This window comes from Manis pentadactyla, chromosome 2 (genome assembly GCF_030020395.1).
Source record: "Manis pentadactyla isolate mManPen7 chromosome 2, mManPen7.hap1, whole genome shotgun sequence".
Lineage (NCBI taxonomy): Eukaryota > Metazoa > Chordata > Mammalia > Pholidota > Manidae > Manis > Manis pentadactyla.
Window position 1 is genome coordinate 202,031,406 of NC_080020.1, and position 26,168 is coordinate 202,057,573.

The window sequence follows — 26,168 nt, forward strand, 5'->3', positions numbered from 1 at the left end:
CCCAACCAACAAATCAGTAACGTGACCGACCAAGGTCACCCAGAACTTGATCTCACTTCCCTGGTGTCTCCAGGCCAGCCGTAGAGGCTAACTCACAGGCTACCACACATGCAACTATTGGAAGAATATTTTCAAGTATTAAATTAGGAGAATAAGGGCTTTAGGGATTGAGGAGACAGATCAGTGAAGACTGGAGCAGTCAAGGAAGGCTTCCCAAAGGAGGCAGCACTTAGTTAAAGGTCTGAAGGCTTTTAGTTAGTTTCAGAGATTCATTTCACTGGATCAGCTGCATTGTATGGTAGGACTATGGGAGGCATTGGAGCAAGTAGCTGGGACTTTGTCAGGTTGGCTTTTCCCTGGGGGCAGTTTCTGAACTTCTCTGATTGGCCAGGGCATTGTTTTCTAGAGAGCAACTGCATGAAAGTGATAGGGTCAGTTCTCAGTAAAACTGTGAAGTAGGTGGAACTGGTCTGGGTGTTATGGGCATTTTAGATGGGACAGTTCTTCACTGGAACTATGCCATGCTTACACACTTTCTCTACACCCCCTCGAGGGCAGTAACCACTCAGGTGAGATCTGCCACTCCCTCAAATACCCAAGATTCTCCTTTCTAGCTTGCCATCCTCAGTTAGGATTTCCAGACTTAGCAAATAAAACATAGAACTCCCAGTTAAATTTGAATTTCAGATAAACAAGGAATAATCTTTTAGTATAAGTATGTTCCAAATATGCATTATTTATTGTTTATCTGAAATTCAAATTTAACTAGACGTTCTTATTTTATCTGGGAGCCCTACCCACATCTGTCCTCATCACATAGAAACCTGCCTCTCAGAAATTCCAACTGGGTTGGTCCTTGTACTGTGCTGAACCACCCTGCTCTTCCCTGTGAGACCTAATCATTCTGTATTTCAGTTCCTCATGTACATGCTTTGTGCTGAGTCTCAGTGGGATGGTAAACATTTTTAGTCAGATGAACAAATTCTTAGCACATAGGCTTGTTATGACAACCTTAAACCCGTTAAAGTACACATCAGTCTCTAGAAGGCCCTCAAGCTGAACGGTGGTAGGGAAGACAGACCAGGAGATAAGAGCTATCCTTAGAACTTACAGCTGATGCCATGGGACCCACATTTTTCAATGATTCCCAATTTTGTCTGCACAATGGAGGAGCTTTAAACACTACTGAAGTCTGGCCCAGCACTCACAGACTCTGAATTATTCTGGGGTAGAGCCTGGGCATGTGGACTTTAAAAATCACACTGCCCTCCACCCCTGCCTCCCTGCCTCCTCATGGTTCTAACATGTAGCCAAGAATCACTCCTCTACTTCCTAAAAAATGATAAGAGAAAGGAGAGAGCAAGATAGGGGGCTAGAGGGAAAGAGAGAGAATGAGATATGGTTTCAGGTGCTCTGCTTGGCATTGGTCATTGAGGGGATTTGGGAGAATCAAGAGGCAAATATATTCCTCTCAAGCAGGGGAAGAAAGTTTCAAGTAATATACTCTGAATGTGTTAAATTTCGAGCAAAACAGATGTGAAAAATAACTTCTGGAGAACCCAGAGAGTGCTTCATTTCATGCCAGACACTATCCTTGGAGATGCCACAGCTTACAGAAAAAGAAAAGCTTCCTAGAAAGAGTCTCATTTTCTTTACTACCCAGTGATTCTAACCAATGCCATCCTCAGGTTCAGAATCCAGGCTGCTCACACGCATAGTCTTGCTGGTGTTGGCTGAGGAGCAAGCTTCTGATTCACCACAGGCACCTCAGAGAAAGAGGCTCTCCTCTCGGCCCAGTGTGGGCTGTGAGCCCAGGGCATCAGTCACTATGTCACGAGCACACGCCAGCCTTGCCTCTGACAAGTACGTCAGTATAGACATGGCTCCAGCCTTTACTGAGAGGTTCTTGCCACTGGCAGGAAGCTGCTTCTGCAGAATTAAAAACCATCAGAGTTGATCAAAGGAAGTGCAGGGTAGGCTGGCTGACGGGCCAGATCCTAATCTCTGCTTGCTGGCCTCACACATCACTGCACATGAGTCACCCCGCTGAGCTCAGCGGACATGCTGTTTGGACTAGGCTTTTACAGGCAATGTTTGCCAAGCTTGCCTTTGCTGGCTCCGCTTGCTGCACAGAGCAGCTGAGAAGAGAGGCAGAAAGATGGGGATGCAGCTTAGATGTGGCTGCCCGGGTGCCAGGAGGGGGTCGTTGGTTCCCCAGGTACACATGACTTTGGCACCAGGGAGTATTGTGAGTCCTACTATCTCCAACCCATCTTAGCTCAACTGGATGAACCCCATCAGTAGCAGAGGAGCCCACACCAAGCCCACACATCCTTCCTGTCTTGCTAGCTCCCCAATTAAGATGTACAATCACAGGACACACATCTTGCCTTCATGTAAACATTTGCTTCTCAACGAGCAGGAATTCCTTTTCTCAAAAGCAGGCAACACTTCACCACTCAGGCATCTTGCTCTAAAGCAGTGGAGTCCAGCAAAAAAGAGAGGAAAGTCAGAAAATAAAAATTCCTAAATTAAGAGCCAACCCATAAAAGCAGGGCTTCCCCCTAGTGCCTGGCCAGTGTGACATCACCGGGGATTACTCAATGAAAATGGTGTCAGAGTAGCAACTCAATTATATGTGGAAAATTTCCTCAAGAAACAGAACTCTGCAGAAAATAAGTAGGGGTAGAAAAATCTAGCCCTGCCTTTGGATCTTTTGGGGCTGCTTCCAGAGAGGCTCGTTTCCCTGGGCAGAGAGTAGGGTGGGGTTCTCTTTTAAGCAGTGCTTAGCAGGCTCCTGGGGCTCAGGAGCAGTAGTAAATATATATAACCCAGTGGTTTTGTTTTGCTTCCTTATGTGGAAGCAGTGGTAGGAACCAGATCAAAATCCTTTGTTTCAGATTCTGCCAAGTTTTGCTTCTGTGCATGGTAACTTGGGATGAAACAGCCCCCATTATTTTGTAAGCCAGGGATTCTTGGCTAGTAGTCTCTGCTGGGATTCTCTTTCAAGTATTTTAGGCTCCCATTTATCAAAGGCATCCAAATGGTCTTTGACACTTTCAAAATAAATGAAGTCCTTACACCGTTCTTGACTCTAAACCAAAATTTCCAAACTTACCATTGCTAAGTTAGGTGTAATTTTCAAAGTATTTCTTGTTCCTGGTTTCAGGTTTCTTTGCATCTGTCTAGAATACTCAGGGTGGTCAAATTTGCACATGAAACCTGTCTCTTCTCTCCTTTGTTATTTTCGTGTCTGGAGATGGAAAGGCAGATGGAAATGGAGATGGAAGGGACCACCACGAATAGCCTTCCAGTTATTAAAGCAGTTTAGTGGAGTGGTTAGGGCCTAACCATCAGGAAAACCTATATATGAGCCTTGGCTCTGCCACCAACTAGCAGCGTGACCTTGGAGCAATTTTCTTAACCTGCCACAGCCTTAGTTTCATCATCTATAAAATGTGGATTTGGGAGGACTAAATGAGCGAATGCAAGAAAAACATTTGGTAAAGTCCCAGGCACCCAGTAAAAATATGATCAATATATTGTTACTTATATTACAACAATTACTCTGCAACCAGCATTATATAACCAATGGTGGTAAGCTTGGTCAGATCTACAGCTAACAATTCTTCCTTCTGAAATTCCTGAGTGCCTGAGAATTAACATTTGCATTAATCGGAAGTATTTGCCTCATGGTGCCTGTGCATTTTTTGTTAGGAAAAGAGCCTAAGAGAGGAGGAGAGGATCATTTACAAGTGGTTAAAAGGAGATACCCTTGGGGGCTCCTTTCCATAACCAGAAGAAGAAAAGTCCCATAAATTTTGAGGGCTTGCTATGGTTGGACGACAGAGAGGACAGATTCATTTCCCAGTGGCATCTGTTCATAGAGAAAGCCCTGGGTAGGAATTTTATGTGATTTAATGGATAAAAAAAAGCACATCCACCAAGCTTCTACCAGTTCTCTGGGTAGCTGGGGATGATGGTAACGAGTGGAGGTCTTTTCTGTTTAGAAAGGCACAGTGATGGGTGGCATTTCTGGTACATACATGGACACTGGACATGATCTATGGGTGGGGCCTGGCAAAAGGGGAATTGGAGCTGCTCAGCATAACAAAAGTTAAGGCATGTCTTTATTTGGTTGAGCAGAATATGTTACTTTTAGGAAGATTCTCCCTTCCGTTCTTACTACGGATTTGGACTGAAACTGATGGTTTGTCTTTGGGAGATATGTGTATGTGTCATTGTGATCTAAGAATTAATCACAGACCAAAAGACCATAGGAAGAATAAGGAGGAAGACAGACCTTGGCAGACAGACTCTGAAGAGAATAAAACTGGAGAGATGAAGCCTACTGTGGTTTATTCTGGGAGTCATCTAATCACATGGTATGATTCCTAATCAAGTAACTCAGACTTTGAGAAATGCTTTACAGTGGAGTATCTGTATCTTACAGATTATCCTATTTGGAGTGGAGGGTAAGGGTTTGGTGGACTTTGTTGGGGAGGAATATCATGAAATGGAGTTGCATTCAAAGGTAAGCACTGTGGTAACTTTGTGTTATCTGTCCTTTGTGTTAAGGGCTCTATTCCCAGCACCTAATAGAGAGCCTGGGACCTAGTAAGTAGTCAGTAAATACTTGCTGAATGAATGAATTTTGCCATAGAGAAGAGAAAAGTGGGCTCACAGAGGAAAAGAAGAAAAAGAGGGAGGGCCTTCAGTCAGTTAGCAGGGCCAGGAAAGAGGAGATGCCCCTAAAGGAACCCTGCTAAGGGTTTTTCCTTCTTCCCTTGGGCTCTGGGAACAATCGTATTTAACATTCTGCCTTTTTTCCCCCTTTCATATTTATCCCCAAACTCTTAATGAAGTGGCATACACATATGTGTTAGAGGTATAGGATTAAAGGATAAGACAGCAAAGGCAAAGGTGGTTTTCCTGCATCATCCCCATGTATTCCTTTCCTAGTGCTAGCATAACAAATCACCACAAATTTAGAGGCTTAAAACACCACAGATTTATTATCTTACTGGTCTGGAGGTCAGAAGACCTAAAAGCAAGGCATCAGCAGGGCTGTATTGCTTCCGGACGTTCTAAGAGAGAGTCTGTTTCCTTGCCCTTTCCAGCCTCTAAAGACTGCCTGCATTCCGTGGCCCCCGGCTCACATCCCTCTGACGTCTGCTCCCGTTGCCACATCTTCTCTGACTCTTCCTCTTTCCTTTATGATCATTATATCATGCTCACCTGGATAATCCAGGATAATCACATCTGTTAAGTTCTTTTGCTATGTGAGGTAACATATTCACAGGTTCCTGTACGTGGACATTCTTAAGTGTCATTATTCTGCCTAGTACGCTCCTGAGGCCACCCTCAGTGTCACATCAAGGGAAGATGCAGCTCCAGAGCACAGGCTCCGCCCACATTACAGTGACCCTGGCTGAGTGTGGCATTTAGGATCAGATGAAAGCAGAGGAAGAGGCTGCAGCCTGGACAGGCTTTGGAGATGAGAGACTGCTCCCTTTCTGCAAATATACTGGAGGAAAGTGATTCTTGGTGACAGAGGCAGAAAGACAGGTTCTGTTATTATGGATACGGGGCTGTCCAGGGAGCAGACACTCAGGTTACAGCTCTTTTGCAGTTTGGGGGTTAAGAATTTGAAACAATTTGTTAGGTGCAGTGCCTGGTTTATGGCAGGTGCACAATTCAATAAGAGCCATCTATTATTAATACCAGACGGATAAGGGGCAGGGGTGTTCCAGAGCCCCAGCTGCTGCACGAGGCAGATCACACACAGCTCTACATCCCTGTCCCTGGGCAGACAGGAAGAAGATGTGTCAGGGGGGAATAAGGTATGGGGCATGTATGCAGTGCTAGAGTTTCAAATGCTCTTCATCTTAACTTCTTCCCACATGGGCTAGGAGGAAGCATCTGCTCGGTTCTTTAATGACACTTGGAACTCACTGCTGCAGTCAAGAAGGAAATATTTTTGTGGTTTTTCTGTGGGGGAAGAAAGTAATAAATCTTTCTGTTGTTGAAGGAACACCTTTCAGTGGTGTAGCTCTGAGAAGGATGTATTTTTTAAAGCATATGTGCTTAAAAGTTTGTCAGGCCATAAGGAAGCTTCATGTAGACTCTGAGGCAAGAACAAAGTGTGAGCTGGTGGTCACAAGCTCTGTAGTAGTCACAGAGGTTATAGATTCAATAAAGAGATATTCCTTTTAGAACAGCTAGGATTTGTGAGTGAGTGCTGGCTCTGGAACGCTCATTAGTATCTCCCCATAATTTCCTACAGAGCCCATCCTCAGCAAAGCTCCATGTTCAGTGCCCGCTCTAATCAGTTGTGTGTGGTAGAAGAGGGCAAGATCTTGTTCTTAAGGAGATCATTTATTCTGCACAAATGTGTTGAACCCTTGCTTTATGCCTGGCATTGTTCTAGGTTCAGGAGATACTGTAGTGACCAAAACAGACAACAAATAATAAATATGTGTCAGGTTAAATAAGGGGTATAAAGACAGGCAAGGCAGAGTAAAGGGCTCGAGAGTGGAAGTGGTGTATGCTATTTGATGTGGGTGTTGGGGAAGGCCTCCCTGATAATGGGTACTTGTGTGCAGACCTGAAAGAAGTAGAGACGGTGGCAAAGGGGCAAGTCACAGAGACATCTGCAGGGTGGTGGTCCAGGCAGAGAGGACATCTGTCAGAGTCGATCTGAACAGCCCACTTTTTAGTGCACTGTGTATGGTGCTGGTCCAGGTTACACAATCCATCCCTCTCCCTGTGCAAAGACCTCACACATGACTGTGGCTCCTGGCAGCTCCTTTGTATAACATGCCCCAATCTTCAGCCACAGCAGACTGTACCTGAGGAGGGCATCCAATCCAAAATGGGACAATCAGGGATAGACACTGTCCAGCAATCAATCTTGCATAAAGTGATAAGAACCTGGAGGAAGGCAATAACATGGGAAAATCAGCAGTGTGCTGTGACCATCTGTGGAGCTGACTGGGGGGTTTGAGTATAGGATGCTGGAGTTAGAAGGCCTGGTCACAGGCAGAAGCCCAAGGCCTGTGTAGGATTTTCATGACTGAGAGTGGGTTTACCAACCTGTCCTTGAGTCACAGTCTCACCCCAAGGCTGTGCTTATGCAGTCCCCACCTTTACTGGGGTAAGCCAAATCAGTCTCAACTACTCTGCCTAAATCTCCTGAGCATGTAGATTGGTTAGGTGGGGAGACTGCAAAGAGAAATACTCACACTGAGATTGCTCACACATTGAGTGAGGCAACATTCCCCCTCTGTTCCCTGATGAGTAGAAATGTAAACTGCATTTTTCAAAACTCTTGCCGATAGTGTCTTTTGTAAAGATACTACCTTTTGGAGAAGACTGGATGTTTCTATTTTGACAATGCTACTTGACGTGGTAGGTGTAAGGTAGTTAAAAAAAAAAAAGGCCGTTTTCAGATGAGAAAGCAATGCCATTTTAATACCTGAATATCCAGCGGGGATGGAGCAATTCAGGCTCAGATGCGCCTCTCGTTCCAAGCTCTGCCATCTCCTGGACCACAGCCTCTGCACAGCTTACCCTGAGTTGGCTGAGCATTTTCTTCATGAGTAAAATGCAAACAACAATGTTCTTAAGGCCAGGGCATTTCTTTCTCCCAGGGAGTTTGTGAATTTGCAAGCTATTTCTCTGCTGAGCTGAGATTTCATGAAATAAGCTGCATAAAGAGTGTTAATGCAAAACCTTGAACTAGATACTAAATGCTAAACAAATACCAGTAGTTACTAAGATAAATGTAAGCGCCTATAGAGGTTATACCACAAAAAGTCCTGGTTAGACATGTATGCTGAAATATTTATGAGTGAAATGACACTGCGTCTGGGACTTGCTTTTAAAATTCCAATTAAAAAGAAAAGTATGCATATTTGGCAGGGAATGAGAAGGATGGGGACAACAGAGGAAAAGTGCGGAGACTGCTCAAGCTGGGTGGTGGGGACATGGGGGTTCACTATTCCATTCTTTCTCATTTGGTGTGTATTTGAAAATTTTCATGATTGAAAAGTTAAAAGAAAGAAAAATGAAGTATGTCAGTGTCTTTCCCACTCTTTTCCCTCTTGACTGTTGTTACATAATATCATCTGGGATCTTAATGTGGGGAATTTGATTATGGGAGTTTTCGCAGTATGACTTCAACAAAGAGAAAAATTTGATAGATTATTTTTGGAGAGTGAAGCAGTCGGGGTTTCCAAGAAAAGTGATGCTGAAATGAATAATGAAGATTCCCTGCTCAGTGATGTAGCCTGCAGAGCTCTTCGAACATTCTGGGAACTCTGTGAAGGGGATAGTGTCACTCCTGCTACTCAGCGCTTACTTGTGCAATGGAGGAAAGACCCACAAGCTCCCTGCAGTTTAGCTCCGTCTCTCTAGGACAACAGTAGTGGGCATTACTTGTACTTTATACCCGGGGCTGTAGCCAGGAATGTGCAGGTCAGTCCTGCATCTGGCTCTTTGGATGTGATATTCTTAGAAGCCTCTGTGTCTTCCGGGGGGTTGAAGGGGAACGATGACACCCCATTGAGGGAGGTGTGTGCAGTGCAATCAGGCAGCTTGCAGCCAGGGTCCAGCAGTCTCACAGACATTCCCACTAAGTCCAGAAAGGAGGACTGGAATGCAATAGGGAAGTTCTCTCTTCTCAGTCCTGTCACTGGGTCTGCAGGGTGGAGTGGAAATTGCCTCTGGGTGACCACACCCAACTCGCTCTCCACTCTAGCCAGAGACTTTACATCCTCAACAGCTGCTGTCTGTGTTTGGCTTTTAACTTGGCTGCCCAGCTCCCAGAGACCAATTTGCAGGGGACACCTGTGACACTGGCGTTCCGATCATATCTGACCTGCACCCACTCCCTACCACCCCTGCCACACACATTGTATATCTTCATTTCATTTCTCGGACAAGATTTATCTCAGAAGGTGCATCCTTGATTTAGCCCTATGGTTTTGTTCTGGAGTTTCTTAAGACCTATTCCAAAAGCTAATCACTTAAAATGTGGGAGGAATTGGTTAATTTTTCTAGTGGGCTTCAGTGGAAACAATAAACTGATGGAGATGCATTCATCTTCTGTTGCTTGGACCACTCTGTGGGATAAGACTGGACAGTGAGTGATGCTTTAGGAAGGATCTTGGCCCTCCTGTGCCTTAATTAATCTTACAAATCAAGATATGACATGGGCTATGAACTCTGTGTCACTGCTTTTTAAGAGCTGATCATCCCTTAAAAATCATTCATGACAATAGCACCCCTGGAATTGTCTACAAAGTAAATTATTCAGAAGAAGAGGGGGGAAAATCTTTATATGTACTGAAATGTTTATGGAAGAATCACTTGTAATAGTGAAAACTGCAGACAACTTAATGTACAGCAGCAGGGGAATGGTTAAATGAATTATGATATATCTGTGGAAGACCATACAGCCACAAACAATGATAATTAAGAAGACTATGCAAGGATAATGAAAAGTGTTTATTAAGTTATGTTAAACAATAAAGTGGAACACAAAATCTATATGAACTTTATGTAATGATTTAAGACTGGAAGGAAATTTTGGAGAAGAGAAAGTGTTAGGTGTGGAAAAAATTATTGAGTGATATTTTTCTTTTTAAATACCGTTAAGAGTTGTTGTAGACTTGCATTAGTAATAAAAATAATTCCTTTTCTAAAAAAAAGAATACCCAAATTCCCTAACATGTTGTGGTTGGTTTTCACTTTGTACAATAACTGAGGAAATATTCAAAATGTAGAGAAAGTCGTATCAGCAACTATTAAGTCTTGAGCTCAGAATGTGACTTCTTGGTAATAAGAGGAGTCAGGGGAGGAGATCTGAAGAATAACAGATAGAGAAAATAGGTCCAAGAAGGCAGGTTTGGGGAAAATATTTGCATAGTTGAATATTTATGAAAAGGAACAAACTCACATTCATTCATTAGTCTATATTGAAGCTGAAACTGATGATACCTGTGACCAAAAAATAATAATAAAATAAAGAGAGAGAGAACCAAAGAAGCTCTTCATGTCTTCCTCTTTATCTCTTTGAAATGTATCTCTAAAATTGACTCTAAAACATTAATGGTCCATTTTTTTTGACTGATCCTTTTCTGGAGGCAGCTAAACAACTCAGCTACAGGAATGTTTCAAATCATTCCTAATTTTAAATATTAACCCTTGGCCAACTTAATCATAGTGTACCAGCACTTTAAAGCACTCAGACAAAACAGCCTTTACTCACAGAAGATGCATCCGTTCCAAGCTGCTCTTTCCTCATAATCTTGCCCCAAACTTGGGTGAATGGCTGGACAAGATCTAGTCCCTGGCTGCCAAGGTCTTGTATTAATGGAGGGAAGCAGGCTGACAGTCTGTAGCCTGAGAAGGTTTTTGGAGAAAAGCCTGAGTGTCAGGGTTAATTACAGCCTGATTTAAACCCTCAGGTTGAAGATGGACCGTGAAAAAGGCAGATTGATGACTACTATATGGTCAGATGAACCCAGATACTTAGATCTTTCAAGACGAAAAAGTAAAACCTTAGAATCATCTCCAGAGTACAGACACTGTGGTAGGTCCAGTGAAAATTATAAGTTTTGGATTAGACATGGTTCTTGATTTTTCTCAACCATGTTCAAAGAATGTTCGAAGAGCATTTTTTTGGTTTTACCCACAACCCAAAAAAGTGTAATAGAGGGACAGCAAAAAATAAAATAGAATTCAAGACAACAAACATATCTCACAGAACAAAATATAAGTAACTCAAAGCAACTAACTTTGAGATAGGAAACTGCGGTTTAAATCTCAGCTAGGTTTTCTGATTAACTGTGTGATCGTGGACAAGTGTCTGAGCCTCAATTTCATTTTCTGTAAAGTGGGAATGAATAATGCCTACCTCAAATGCAGATATTAAGATTAAATGAGATAATGCATTTGAGAATCTGTTGAATCCATAATGTGGACTGCATAAGGCAGTGGTTCTTTAACTTGGATGCACATTGGATTCAGTTGGGGAGTTAAAAAAAATACTGATGCCTGGGTCATGCCCCCAGAGATTCTGAATTAATTGGCATCATGTGTGGACTTGACAGTGGGCTATATAGAAGTATGAAGGAGCAAGAAACAAACCCACAATTACAGTTGGAGATTTCAATACCCCTCTCTTAATAATTCATAGAACAAATAGATAGAAAATCAGTAAGGATATATATATAGAAGACCCTAACAATGCTATCAACAAATTTGACTTGACATCTTAAAAACATTCCACTTAATGTCAGAGTACATATTCTTCTCAAATGCACGCAGAAAATTTTGTAAGGTAGACCATATTCTAGTCTATAAAATAAGCCTCGGGGAATTTTAACATATTCATATCAGATGAAGTATGTTCTTTGACCAAAGTCTAATTAAGCTAGTTATTAATAAAAGAATGATATCTTGGAAATACCTAATTATTTGGGAACAAATTTCCACACTTCTAAATAACCCATGGGTCAAAGAAGAAATCAAAAGAGAAATTCAGTAATTTTGGAACTAAATGAAAACACAACATACCAAAATTTGTGATATTCAGCCAAAACCTATTTACAGGGAAATTTATAGCAATAAACACTTAATGTTAGAGAAGAAGAAAGGTCTCAAGCCAATGACCTTAGATTACACCTTAAGCAACAAGAAAAAAAGTAAACCTAAACTGAGCAGAAGAATGTAAATAATAAAGATGAAGAAATTAGTGAAATAGGAGACAGAAAAAAATCAATGAAACTAAAAGCAGATTCTTTGAGATCAATAACATTGATAGACCTCTAGCCAGACTATTTAGGAAAAGAAAAGAAGATATTTTTAGGAATGAGAGAGGTGATATCATTAAGTTTCTACAGGTCATAAAAGCATTATAAAAAAAATAAAAGTATTATAAGGGAATATTAGGACAACTTTATACTAATAAATTTTATCAACTTAGAGGAAACAAAAATTATTTGATATACTCAAATTACCAAAGCTTATTCAAGAAGAAATAGATAACTTTAATAGCTCTATATCTATTAAAGAAATGGAATTAGTGGTTAAACATCTTCCCACAAAGAAAACTTCTGTCTTAGATGGTAGATTCTATCAAATGTTTAAGGAAGAAATAATATCAATTCTACACACAAACACTTCAAGTACACTGAAGAGGTGGTAATACATCCCAACTCATTCTATGAGATCAGCATTCTTCTTTTTTTTTTTGTTGAGAGGGCATCTCTCATATTTATTGATCAAATGGTTGTTAACAACAATGAAATTCTGTATAGGGGACTCAATGCACAATCATTAATCAACCCCAAGCCTAATTCTCAACAGTCTCCAATCTTCTGAAGCATAATGAACAAGTTCTTACATGGTGAACAAGTTCTTACATAGTGAATAAGTTCTTACATGGTGAACAGTGTAAGGGCAGTTGTATCACAGAAACTTTCAGTTTTGATCACACATCATGAACTATAAACAATCAAGTCAGATATGATTATTCGTTTGATTTTTTTTTTGACATTTAAATTTTATAGTTAATACATTCAAAGGGGCCATTTAGAATTTACTTTGTAACGTAATTTCAGACACAACAGTATTTTAGAGGGTACCACAGGCTTCACTTTACAGTAGTAGACAGTATATGGAGCTCACAGTACATTATATGAAAGTTTCCTAACTCATATTTCTTTTTTTTTTTTTTTTTGTGAGGGCATCTCTCATATTTATTGATCAAATGGTTGTTGACAACAATAAAATTCTCTATAGGGGGGTCCATGCTCAATGCACAATCATTAATCCACCCCAAGCCTAATTTTCATCAGTCTCCAATCTTCTGAAGCATAACGAACAAGTTCTTACATGCAGTACGAATTCTTACATAGTGAATAAGTTACATGGTGAACAGTACAAGGGCAGTCATCACAGAAGCTTTTGGTTTTGCTCATGCATTATGAACTATAAACAGTCAGTTCAAATATGAATATTCATTTGATTTTTATACTTGATTTATATGTGGATACCACATTTCTCTCTTTATTATTATTGTTTTTAATAAAATGCTGAAGTGGTAGGTAGATGCAAGATAAAGGTAGAAAACATAGTTTGGTGTTGTAAGAGAGCAAATGTAGATGCTCAGGTGTGTGCCTGTAGACTATGTGTTAATCCAAGCTAGACACGGGCAACAAAACATCCACGTATGCAGAAGATGTCTCTCAGAACGTGGGGGTGAGGTTCTAAGCCTCACCTCTGTTGATCCCCATTTTCTCACCTGATGACCCCCCTGCGACTGTGCCTGTCTTAGGTTGTTCCTCCCTTGAGGAATCTTACCCGTCTCTGGCTAACCAGTCATCTTCCGGGGCCATACAGGGAAATGTAAAGTTGATCAGTGAGAGAGAAGCCTTATTGTTTGAAAAGGTTAGCTTTTTACTTCTTTGCATATTTATGCCCTGTGGCTTCTATGCCCAGTATTTGTCTTGAGGTGTCTTTACCCCTTGGTCGTTTGATTTTTATACTTGATTTATATGTGAATCCCACATTTCTCCTTTATTATTATTATTATTATTATTTTTTTTAATAAAATGCTGAAGTGGTAGGTAGATGCAAGATAAAGGTAGAAAACATAATTTAGTGCTGTAAGAGGGCAAATGCAGATGATCAGGTCTGTGCCTATAGACTAAGTATTAATCCAAGCTAGAGAAGGGCAACAAAACATCCACGGATACAGAAGATTTCTCTCAAAACAGGGGGGTGAGGTTCTAAGCCTCACCTCTGTTGATCCCCAGTTTCTCACCTGATGGCCCCCCTGCGGAGATCAGCATTATTCTGACATGAAAACCAGGCAAAGATATTACAAGAAAACGAGAGGAAAATATTCTTCATGAGTATAGATATAAAGTTCTCTTCAAATATTAGTAACTATAATCTAACAACATATAAAAAACAGAATATACAATATCAAGTGAGGTTTACCCCAGTCTGGTTTGATATTTGAAAATCAATCAATGTAATTCACCCTATTATCATAAGAATGTCTCATAGTTTCTTATATTTACAAGAAAAACCATACGAATATTTCAATAGAAGCAGAAAAAGGATTTGACAGGGTTCAAAATACATTTCAGATAAAAAGAAAGCAACTCTCAGCAAAGTAGGGAACTTTTCAACTTGAAAAAGGACATCTATGGAAAACATAAAGCTAACATCACACTTAATGGGAAAGACTGCTTTTCCTCTGAGACTAGGAGCAAAGCAAAATTGTCCACTCTCATTACTTCTTCAACATTATACTACTTCTAGCTAGTGCAATAAGGCAAGACAAAAATATAAAAGAAATCCAGATTGGACAAGAAGAAATAAAATATCTTTATTCTCAGACAACATAATTTTCTATGTAGAAAATTCTATGGAATCTACAAAAAAGCTACAGAACTATAAGTGAGTTTAGTGAGGTTGCAGGATACAAAATCAATATTAAAAATTAGCTGTATTTTAAATAGTTTCAACAAATAGTAGGAAAGTGGAATAATACTAATATTAGCATTTACAAAAGCACAAAAACATCAAATACTTAGAGATAAACCTTATGAAATAAGTGTAAGACCTGCACGCTGGAAAAACATTGCTGGGAGAAATAAAAGAACACTTAAATATATGGAAATATATACTTACTATAATCAAGGATTAGAAGAATCAGTATTGTTAAGTTGTCAGTTCTCCCCAAACAGATCTATAGATTCATGCAAACCCAATCAATATCCCACTAGGCTTTATAAATGCAGAAATTGACACACTTATTCAAAAAATCTTATTTTTCTTAGAAAAAAAATTTGGATTTCAAGACTAATAAAAAAGCTACAGTAATCAAGATAATGTGACTTGGGACAATGGGACAGAATAGAGAATTTATAACAAACCCAGAAATATATGGTAAATTGACTTTCAATGATGGTACAAAGGCAATTCAGTAGAGGAAGCCCAGTCTTTTCAATAAATGGTGCTGGAATTATTGGATATTGATGTGCAAAAAAGCAAACATCATACTAAACCTTGCATCATATATAAGAATTAAGTCAAAGTGGATCATAGAACTAAATATAAAACCAAAAATTATAAAACTGGTAGAAGAAAAAATAGGGGAAAATCTTTGTGACCTTGGGTTAAGTAAAGATTTCTCAGATATATTACTAAAAGAACAATCCTTAAAAGAAAACTAATAAATTGGACTTCATCAAAATTAAGAACTTCTGCTCTTTGAAAGACATTGTTAAGGGAATAAAAAGATTGGGAGAAAATATATATCTGACAAAAAACTTGTGCCCAGAATATATAAAGAACACTTAAAGCTCAACAATTAAAAAGGCAAAACAACTCAATTTAGCCGAGCAAAAGATTTGAAAGACTCATCACCAAAGAAGATATAAGGATGGAAAATATACACATGAAAAGATTCTCAACATCAATAGTCATTTGGAAAATGTAAATTAATAGCAATAGGGAAATGTAAATGTAAATATCTAATAGATAATTACACATCTATTAAAATGGCTAAATAAAAAATACTGATAATGTCAACTGCTAGATAGGATGTAGAGAAACTAGAACTCAGGCATTTCTGGTGGGCAAGCAATACTCTGGGAAACAGTTTGGCATTTTCTTTTAAAGTTAAATGTACACTTACCATACTCACTTCTAGGTATTTACCTAGAGAAATGAAAACTTATATACTCATAGTTGTACATGAATATTTATAGCAGTGCTATTCATAATTGCTTAAAACTGTAAACAGCCCAAATATTTTTCTATGGTGAATGGTTAGATAAATTGCCATACATCCATACAATGGAATATTTCTCAGCAACAAAAAGGACAAACTATCAATACATGCAGCAACATGGATGAATCTCAGAATAATTATGCTCAATGGAAGAAGTGAGACCAAAAAAAAAAAAAAGAATATGGTTCCATTTATGTAAATTCTAGAAACACAAATTAATCTATAGTGGCAGAAAACAAATAAATTGTTGCAGGATGTGGGGAGGGACTATACCAAGGGGCACAAAGAAATTGTAAGAGTTACTGGCTTGATTGTGGTGAGAGTTTCATGGATACATAGCATATTTTAAAACTCATCCAATTATACACTTATACTTGGAAGTGTACACTTATACTTGTGCAGTTTATTATATGTCAATTATATCTCAAGAAAGCTGTTTTAAAAAATGGTATCTAGGTGACTTTAATGTGCAGCTAAATTTGAGAACCACTGGACCACATACATAACTATCTTAAGTCCTTCAGTCTTTGGCTTAGAAGTTGGGCTGCCATTAATCCACAAAGGTGTCCTATTGTCCAGATTCCAGGCTTGTTATAAATCTGAAACCTGCAGGATAGCTAAAGAGTGAGCACACAAATCACCAGATAAATTCACTGTAGTTCCAGGGCCTTCATTTGAAGCTGCAGGGAAGTACTAGATAAAAATTACTAATCTCAAATGGAATATAGCAAGACTCAAGCCTTTAAGCTTCTGAGGCTATTTATCACCCACAGTGCAGAGAAGTCTTTGGAACTGGTAATTTGGTGAAATTGCTCCTCCCAATCCCTGATAGACTCAGCTTCTGTACTACCCTCACTTCACTAGAGCCCACTCCATTTTTTTTATTTCCTTTGTCCTAATTTGCAAGGCACTTGACTATATTGAAGTTGCTAACTTTGTTATGTTATGAAAGACTCCCTTAAATGAGTATATTTCCCCTTACTTCTCAATGACTCAAACAGGACAGACTATAAAGGACCTAAAATTGGCTGAATGAGACCAGTCTATCTACTGTGCCCAGTTCTGCTCAGAGGCAGGAGAATGACCAAGAGGGGCATATTTTAACCTTAAATGTGCCTATGGATCACTTGGGGATCCTGTCAAAATGCAGATTCTGAGTCAGTAAGTCTGGGGTGGACCCAAGATTTGGCACTTCTAACCAGCTTCTCCCTGATAATGCCAATGCTGCTAGCTGGGTTGAAAGGCAAATGACCTTTCAGAGTCCTTTCACCCCTGGAATGCTATGAAGCAATAATGACCCTAATAGGGAAGAGGTCATTCAAGTCAAAGAGAGGAACACTGTGTTAGCACTCCCTTTGATGACACTGTGAGTTATGAAACCCTTGCATTACATAAATGTTTATACATATGGTAAGGGTAAGAATTCATTTGTCAATAGCTCAGAAGTTTTTTAAAATGTTGTTCATAAATTTTTCTTACCTTCTAGAGGCACCTACAATAGATAGAATGGTTTTTGTAGGTTATAGTTAGTTAATCCAACTTAAGCCACTTTATCACTTTTGCATCCATCCACCTCTGTGTGCTCCCTCCACCTTTTATTTTACAAAACATATATAATATTGAGGTACGATACTTTAATGTTGAATATACTACATAGCTAATGTTTTCAGTTATGACAAATGGACTTCTCTTTTAGACAGTGAGAAGATTATATTGCATGTCCAGAATTTTCCTCTTTTAGAGGCAAAGATAGCTCTGGTAACAGCGGCAGTTGCTTCAGTGATTTATTTAGAGTTAGAGTAAAATTTGTTGGAAAGAATAGCTCAGCAGAGTAATGAGGCATGATCATGAATCTTCCTAGGGAAGCTGGCTGCAGCCCTTGGGTGGGTCTTTCTCACCCATTACTTACTTTCTTCCCCCTCTGCATTGTACATTTCCCCAAATCAAACTGCAAGATTTTTTCCCAAAGCAAATTCTTGATTTCTGGGAAGCGGTAGTCTCCTTGTGCCTAAAACTGACACATTTAAACAAACACAATTCAAATATATACTTATTTTCAATTTAAACAAAGTGTCCTTGATGTTCTTAAAGCCAGGCGACTATACTTTCAACAAAATTCTTATTATGGGTAATTTTTCATCTCAGTTTACCTTGCTATTTAAATGAGTTCATCGTGATTTTCAACAAAAATAACTGAGAAAAATGCATCCATGAAAGCTAAGGGTAAATCCATATTCATAGCTCTGTATTCCTTGTCTAGAATTCCTTATTAAATGATTACAAGAGCAATTTTCTGTCTTTCAAGTCCATTTCTGCAGAAGAATTTGAATCACCACTGGAATAAATGTGGTAACAAGAGTAGTTCTGTCAACAATATGTGACATGAGCAAGGGGAGCATAGAAGCTGGGCTGTCTGGACGATGGTTTTGGATGGGGTTTCGGATTTTTTCTTGTTGCCAGAAAACTCAAAGTTCAAAGAGAGCAGAAAAGCATATTGATTAGCTCTGGACTGGTCAAAGACTAGATTTATATCTGAATTTAACTAATGTTTTACATATGGTCTCCTTTGTGTTTAAAAGATGTTGTACCCAGGGTTATTTAAAGACTCTGGCCAGCTGAAAACAATTCCTCTTCTTGTCTTCTCTCCTCCAAACAATGACCATTTAATAGGTAGGTAGATATTAAACTTTAGGAATAAAAGGGAGTGGGCCTGGCCCAAGTGACCTGTGATCTCTAAAGTCCCACTTGGCCCCACGAGATCTTCATGGCTTACTATTCTCCCCAAACCCCCTATTCAAGAGGGCACATTCGTGGGGATATCTGGAGAACCAAGCTGACCACTAGCCCACCTGTGAATTTATCTTTCTTTTGTTTAGTTTATTGAAGATATTATCTAGAATTCCTTATTAAATGATTATAAGAGCAATTTTCTGTCTTTCAAGTCCATTTCTGCAGAAGAATTTGAATCACCACTGGAACAAATGTGCTAATGAGTAGGATCTGCAGATGTAAGTTTCAGCCTCATCAGTTAATTTTCATTAAAAAATTATGTTGCTGACATTGAGCACATTGTGCTAAGCACTTTACACATATTACTTTATTTAATCTTCATGATACCCATTTTACAGGTGAGAAACCCAAGGCTCAGGCAGGTTACATAATTTGCTCAAGTCTTCAAGGCCAAGATCCAAAAAACAGGCAATCTAACCCAGACATGTGCACTTAACCATTGTGTATTCTGCTTTCCTTATCCATACATTCTTCCAGGACTTGGAAAATAAAGGAGTTTGGGAAGGGACAAGCAAAGACACTCTCTAATGAAGTTGCCATAAAGTTCACAGTCATCCGTCCATTTAACAGTAGCTTCCTGCTTAACTCTTCCAGAAGCATACTTTCAATTAAAGGTCATGATTTCACTCCATTGTGGACACCTTTTTCTGGTAAGTGGCCTCCACACTTATTCACAGGGTAAGTCCCCTGCAGCCATGTTTCTATTTTGAAACCCGTTCCCCTGGTCACAGCGGAATGGGTCCTAGGCTGGGTCAACAAGATTCTTTCTACTGGAAATCTGAAACTGGGAAGGAGAGATGGAGAGTCTGTTTCTGATGTGTCTGGAACTGTGACAGGCAAACTCGGGAACTGTAGGGAAGCCATTTTCTTCCACAAATGAGAGTGGGAGGGGAGAAAGAGGGGAAAGAGAAGAGAAGAGAGAGAGAGAATATGAAGAATATGAAGCAGACATGCAGAGAAGCTGAGACTAAATAGATAAGGAATTTTTGCCAGCTTTCCAGTACATGGATCCTGTTCTTGGTGAAGCATCCCTGTTTCCTTAAGAACACTACCCTTTTGCTTAAGCTGATCCAGACTGATTTCTGTCCCTTGCAATCAAATCCTGATTAATGCTCATTCAAACACTTTCAAGACCCAGCAACTCAGACACTTCTGTGTCTCCCCACAGTCCAACAGAAGATTGCATACAATAAATGTTTTGCTCTCCATTTTCTGCTCCAGTATAATCCAATCACCCCCACCTCTCTTGTCTTGATTCAGTCATCTAATTGTATTGTCTGAATCCAAGCTCTTCTTATCTCTTCTGTTCACCTGACATTCTACCATAAGATCAATTTTCTAAAACTTTGTTTTCCCCCAGGTGTTGTTTTCCAGTTCAAAAATCTTCAGTGGTTCACTAGCTCCTACTTGTGTTTCATGGAACACCAGAGTAGATGTTCCATGATAGAAAGAGTTCTGTGGCCAAAGACTTGGGAAATCTGATTTCCACCTCTTGACTTTGCCACATATCCAGTATAAGTATTTTAAAGGCTTAGGGAAACTCTGCTTATGAATCAAAGCAAGTGAACTCAGGGGAGAGCCAGGTGTCCTGCAGGGCAAGAAGTAGAAGATGCTCAGAGAATGGGTTGAGAATAAAGGAGATTTTGCTAATGGTGGATTATGAATTCCAGAGGTCATGGAGGAAGAGTTCAGGGAAGGGTGGGAAAAGGCCACAGAATAGGGGAAAGACAGGGCCTCATGGGATTAGAGACCTGGAGATGAGGTGACCTGGGAGCCAGGGGGATTTCAGGACTGATGTAAACAGGGACAAGGACATAATGAGATTAGTCCCATTGGATGCAAAGCAGATGATGGTGGCAAGATGGAGTGTTGGGGTTCAGGAGGGATTTCAGGAGCTCCTGATGATGGGGAAGGTTAGGGGAGGCTCTCTGAGTAGAGTATGTCCCTGATCCAGCCTGGCAACTCCCACAGGGACCTCTCCTCCCCATCTCCTGCTTTTCACATTTTCGAAAGGCCCAGCAGTTGTGACAATCCTGACGCTGACATATTATCCACATCCACTGGTTTTGAAAGAAGTCAAATAGATTTTCCTCTGATTACTGAACTTCCTGTTTCTCTAAAAGCCCTAAAAGCACTTCATCATGTCTACCCTGCTCTCTACCCCATTGTATACATCCAGGGCTCTGTTGACAAACTTGTCACATGGGCTGCTGCTAAAAAAGTATGAGTTCTAATATTCAGAGCCGAAACCCTCCCAGATGGGCATGCTGAGCAGGCTGAGGAGGCCCCGAGGTTCATCAGATCATCTGTTCTAGGCCATCTCATCCATTTCCACATCTCCATACAAAACCTCTTCCCCTCTTTGCCTGCACAGTAAAGTGCTTTGGCAGGAACAGCTTCCAAATTTGAGGAAAATGGCTCTCTCATGTGGCCCACATTTCAGAGAACACATCTGCTCACCATCTTGGTGAATGAGATCGTGCTTCAACTCCTGGCTGCCTAGACCCCAGTTAAGCACTTGGTCCTTGTCTTCATTCAGCTCCTCTCCTGGGCCTAGCTCTGTCCTGGTTGGAAGCCAGACCCATTCCTTTGGGCTCACTCATAGCCTGAGTCGGCAGTCCCCTAATCATCTGCAGGGTTTGCTGCTGGGGATCACCCAAGGCGCTTCCAGAAGGAGGCGCGGGGAAGGGAGCCCAGGATACTAATAAAAGCTTGGTGTTTGCTGAGTTAAATGAAAGGATGAGCTCCTGGGGAGCAGGTGTTGCACATCCATGAGGGCTGTTGGAACAGCGATTTCTCATTTTGGGGTCTTCAGGATTTCTCCTTTCGAAATCTCCTCTGCTCTGGTATGGCCTAATGCCTTGTCTGGGGGGTGCCCCACTTTCTCTCCTACCCTCACCCTAACTTATCTCAATTAGTCCCCCTTAACCAGGTCTTGGAAACAGTTATCTCCACTGGGATGTGACTAATTAGACTCAATAGTTATTGCTTTAGTGAGTATTATTTGCATTTCTGTGAGGGAGATGGGCCATGCAGTAGGGTACGGAGACTAACACAGGATGGGAAGGCCAGGACTGTAGTGAACTACAGAGTACATACAATGTTAGTGCAGCCAGATCTTCAGATTTTGGGGGAAAAGCTTAAAATTCAGGTATTTCTGTGTAATCTTCTAATTTTAAATGCTTGTTAATTAACTTTAAAACATGGTAGGAAAGCCAGACAAAATATATCTTTGGGTCACCTTGGCCCATGGTCCAAGGTGAGATACCAGTGACTTGTATAATGTTAAACACACCTCTGATTCTGTGCTATGGTTCTTTTGTGGCTGAATTTTCATAGGAAGGCCATTTGGGCCTCCATGTGGTCCTGAAACCACAGAGGAAGGACTGGTCCAGGGCTGACTCTGACCTTGGTGACTTGAATCCAGTCCATTTGGAATCCTGCTCCTATGGACAGTTTATTCCTCTATGCCCTGGAGTATTGGAGCAGGTTGCCTGGGCCCCTCAGAAAAGCCACCAAGTTCAATGAGGCTGCAATCAGTCAGGTCTGCTAGAGACAGGTGAGTGTTACAGAAACATCTTCACTGAGAAAGGCAGCGAGGACTGCAGTGGGGTCATTTCCATTTCTGCTCAGAGAGACCATAGGAGTTGATTATTCCACAGGGTCAACATGTGATCACTGGAGTCAGATCCCTGGTTCAAACCTGTCCTCTACTAGCTGGGTGTCCTTCAGCTAGTTAATTAGCCTCTCTGACCTCAGTTTCCTCATCTGGAATATGGGGAATTACCAGTGCATCCTAAGTAGGATTCATTGAGATTGAGCTTGCAAAGTGCTTCCACAGTGACTGTAGAGTAAGCTCCCACATTGGAAACTGATGTGACTTCATTTTTAGAGGGACTACCTTCTACGTTTCAAACAGGGATTTATCTGGTTAAAGCTAATGTTTACAGCCACACTTGAAAATTGGTGGTTCAGATCTGTTTCACTCACAACTTCAAACCTGCCTTGCTCTTGCTACCCTCTCTCCAAATCATCAGGTTTCTGAGTTTCCTGGGGATGATTTCTGTGTCTGAGTCCCTTAGTCCCTGGTGGTGGATTTCTTCAAGGAGCTGCACTCCAAGTGCCAGGTTCAGGATTGGCTCAGAAAGTCCCACTAAGCTCCTGGGGATCAGCCTGCTGGGAAAGCAACTCTCTTTTCTAGTGGGGCTTTATCTCCTCTTTGCATATATTTCCAGCTTCTTCTTTCCCCTCTCCTGTCGCCAACCTTTTTTTTTTTTTAACTCCTTGAACAAAAGGTGCTGCCAAAAATTTAGAATCATATTTTAAGTTTAAAAATCTGATTTAGGTTGTTGCTTTCTAACCATGGGCAGCATCCCTCATCAATCTTGAAAGAGGAGTCATCCGTCTTGAAGACTTGCTACAGCCTGAGCTTCCTGGGAGAAGCCTTCTAAAAATGCCAGGGCAGAGAGGGAGCATTCTGCCACTGGGAGTTTATTCTCAGTAGAGGGAAACTCCTTGGGTTGGGCAGTCCTGGGTTCGGAAGCCAAGCCTCTCTGGTAACAGAGGAAGTATGCTCCTCCCACAGCAGGAGACGGGCCTGCACAGCCCGATGGCCAAAAGTGGTGGGCTCTGAGGAGGGCGAGTGGGAAGGGGCCTGCCTGAGAGCTCACTCTCGTGGGTACACTAGGTTATTTATAGCACCTGTGTTTCTGGACCTGTCTCCACCTGGATTTATGCAGTCTGTGGCTGTAGTGTGTGTAGGGAATGACGGGGGCCCATCTTCCTGCAAGGGCTGATTCTTAGCTGTAGGGCTCTGACTGGAATGGAAGTTACAAAATCAAAACAAGGGGCCATCTGGAGAACACTGAGGCAGAGCAGCTCTTCCGCGCTGCATCTGCAAAGCAGTCGGTGGGCAGGCCTGGTGAAACCCGGGACTTTCCAACCCCACCTAGTGATATTTACGGCAGCCGTGGGTGCAGTGAGGCAGGTGTTGGGCGGTGGGGGAAGTGGATCGCACCCGTTCAGTCACCTGGGGCTCTGGCTCTGCATTCCCTCGCTGGGCCTCCAAACGGTTAAAGGCTGAAAGAATGTTCCCTCTCCGGGGGATCCTGCACTTTGAAAGAGGAACCCAGAGAGCACGCATCCTTTGTTCAGAGCTGCAAAACTAGAATCCAAGTTTGAGCACCTATCATCCGGGCCGCATCCTCAGCTTTCCCTAATCCGTTCGTGTCTGGCTGCTCTCAGACTGCGATGACATCATTTCAAAAATGTAAATAACTGTCTTTAGGCTTTTCAAGAACCTTGAAGGCAAATACTCCCAACAAAGACTACCATCAGATCTTCAGGCATTTTTTTTCTGATATAAGAGGGAGCAGTTTAGGGGAGGCCGGGGCAGGGGGCGGCCACCTGCTACTGTGCCTACCTGTACAGCTGCTCCTCCCGCAAGTTAGAGTGGAGAAGAGGCCATGGGCATGGTAGGCGGGAAGATCTAGGAAAACTAAGGACAGCATCGGTACCTAGAGAAACAAAAACATCGTTGACATTTGTCCAACAAGCTCCTTTTCTCAATTAAACTCAGCCCAAATGAGGCAGCACTGTTTTTAGGCCCACCATTTCACAGATGGAGAAACTGAGGCTTAGAAAGGAGAAGGGACTTGCCTCAATGTGACGAAGCAAGGGCCAACTTCAAACTCAAGATTCTGGGGACCCCCAAGGTCTGCAAGGCGTGTAGAGGGGAGGCGGGGGTGCGGGATGAGGGCAGGGCGGGGACAGGTTTTGGCTGCAGCTGCGCCGGGAGAAGCCGGCGTCCGGGGGCGCCGCACAGGCCCCCACTGCGTGAAAGGCCGCCCGGGAATCCCGAGCAGGGCAGTGAGGCCCCGGCAGCTGCCAGGCGCGGCTGGCGACTGGCCCGCGCCGCCCGGCCCCCACCTCCCGGCCGCGCTGTGGTCGGGCAGCGAGCAGGCCACATACCGCGCGTCGCAGAGGAAATGGCTCGAATTCCTCCCGCGTCGCCTCGCTCAGGCCTCCGGGCGGGCGGGGCGGGGAGGCACCGGGGGACCGTGCGCAGGCGCTGCGGGGAGCTGGCGAGGGCCGTCGGGCTCCCAGCCCCCCGCACCTGCGGCGGGAGCAAGGCTCCCGCTCCCGGAGCACGTGAAGGGACACAGGCTCGCCCCTGGAGAGACTGCCTGGCCCAGTCCGGCCTCCTCCCCCTTAACCTGGCTCTGGCTCATCTGGGGAGCGGTCCTGCACCCCTGGCTGATGAGGCTTCAGACCCTCAGCCTCTGGGATGGCGCGCAGCACACATCCCGTGTGGACCCCAGCGAGGACGGTGCTGCAGGCCTTACAGAAGCCTCTGTAAGTCCCAGCCTATGCTTTTGGAAAGTCCCGGCCGCTGATGTCTCCCAGTGTTCTAGGCCTGCCTTCCTGGCTTGCAGTGCAGGCCTTTCTTTACTCCAGGTGTTGAGAGCAAGGCAGGGAGTTGGCTCGGTGGGAGAGGCAGACCCCTCAGGAGGTGTCAGCCACCAGGTGGTATAGTGTGAGGGTCTTGGGGCAGGGATGCAGAGTAGTAGAGACAGAACCTGAGAGGTGACCTGGTCTGAATAACGAGATCATCTCAGAACGTTCCAGAGTGCGAAGGCATGAGGAGGGGATTGGAAACCTTCTTGTGGTCAGCTGAGCCTGCCAAAGCTTCCTGCTTTCCTTGGACAGAACAAAAACATAGTTTGGGGGAGAGGTGAGGTGCGGGCCCAGGTAACCTCTTCTAGGATGGGCTTGAATAAGTGCTGGTTGACTCAGGATTTCTCTCCTCTCTATGTATCTACTTCACTGGAGTGCCTGGTCCAGTCAAGAATAGCATTTGGAGGGGTCTTTACCTTTTGCCCCTACACCCAGGAACTCTCACACTGAGGGCTTTTGCGCTTACCCTCTCCAGCTGTTGGTTTCATCACCCTGGAAGGCCCTCCCTTCCTTTCTCTGGCTGGTGAGTCCTACTGAGCTTTCAGCTCAAATACCCTCTGTTCTCTCTGAATTCTTCCTTGACTCCCATTGTCTTCTATTCCCTCCATCTGCTGCCATGTCCTATAGTGTTTTACCTTTCACACTGGATTGTGAATATGTGCTTATAAATTTATCTCTTCAGTTAGACAATAGCTCCACAAGGTCAAAGACTGATCAAATCTTACATATCTTTGTGGACTCACTGTTTACTCTGGTGCTTGCCTTATAGTAAAGACACTATTTAAATGTTTGATGAATGAATGAATGAGTGAAAGAGGAATGAACTGGGTGGGCACAGTAAAGACTGAAACGGAGACCAAAGGAGAAGCAGGCCAGATGTGGATCCTGCTAGAAAACTCTAAGCTTTGCTTCCTGCATATACAGAGAACCTGTTGCCTAGGCCCTGTCCTGCCTTCTCTCACCTGCCACCCCAAGGTGGGCCCAGTCCAGAAGACCTGGCACCATTAACTTCTCCAAGACCACTCTGACCTTCACATCTTGATCCTAACTTTAATCCCAGTGCTCATTCTCACTCTCCGTCTTATGCTGGCATTAGCCTCCGGGT

The 26,168-nt window shown here is 42.3% G+C and overlaps 1 long non-coding RNA gene across 1 annotated transcript; it reads right to left on the reverse strand.

Moving 5' to 3' along the window:
• Window positions 1–4,999: 4,999 nt before the first annotated feature.
• Window positions 5,000–24,730, reverse strand: LOC118932248 (uncharacterized). Its single transcript, XR_008995871.1, has 4 exons — window positions 24,578–24,730; window positions 24,030–24,123; window positions 7,478–7,593; window positions 5,000–6,933 (listed from the first exon to the last, which is right to left on the reverse strand). It is a non-coding gene; the product is annotated as an uncharacterized LOC118932248 (long non-coding RNA).
• Window positions 24,731–26,168: the final 1,438 nt, after the last annotated feature.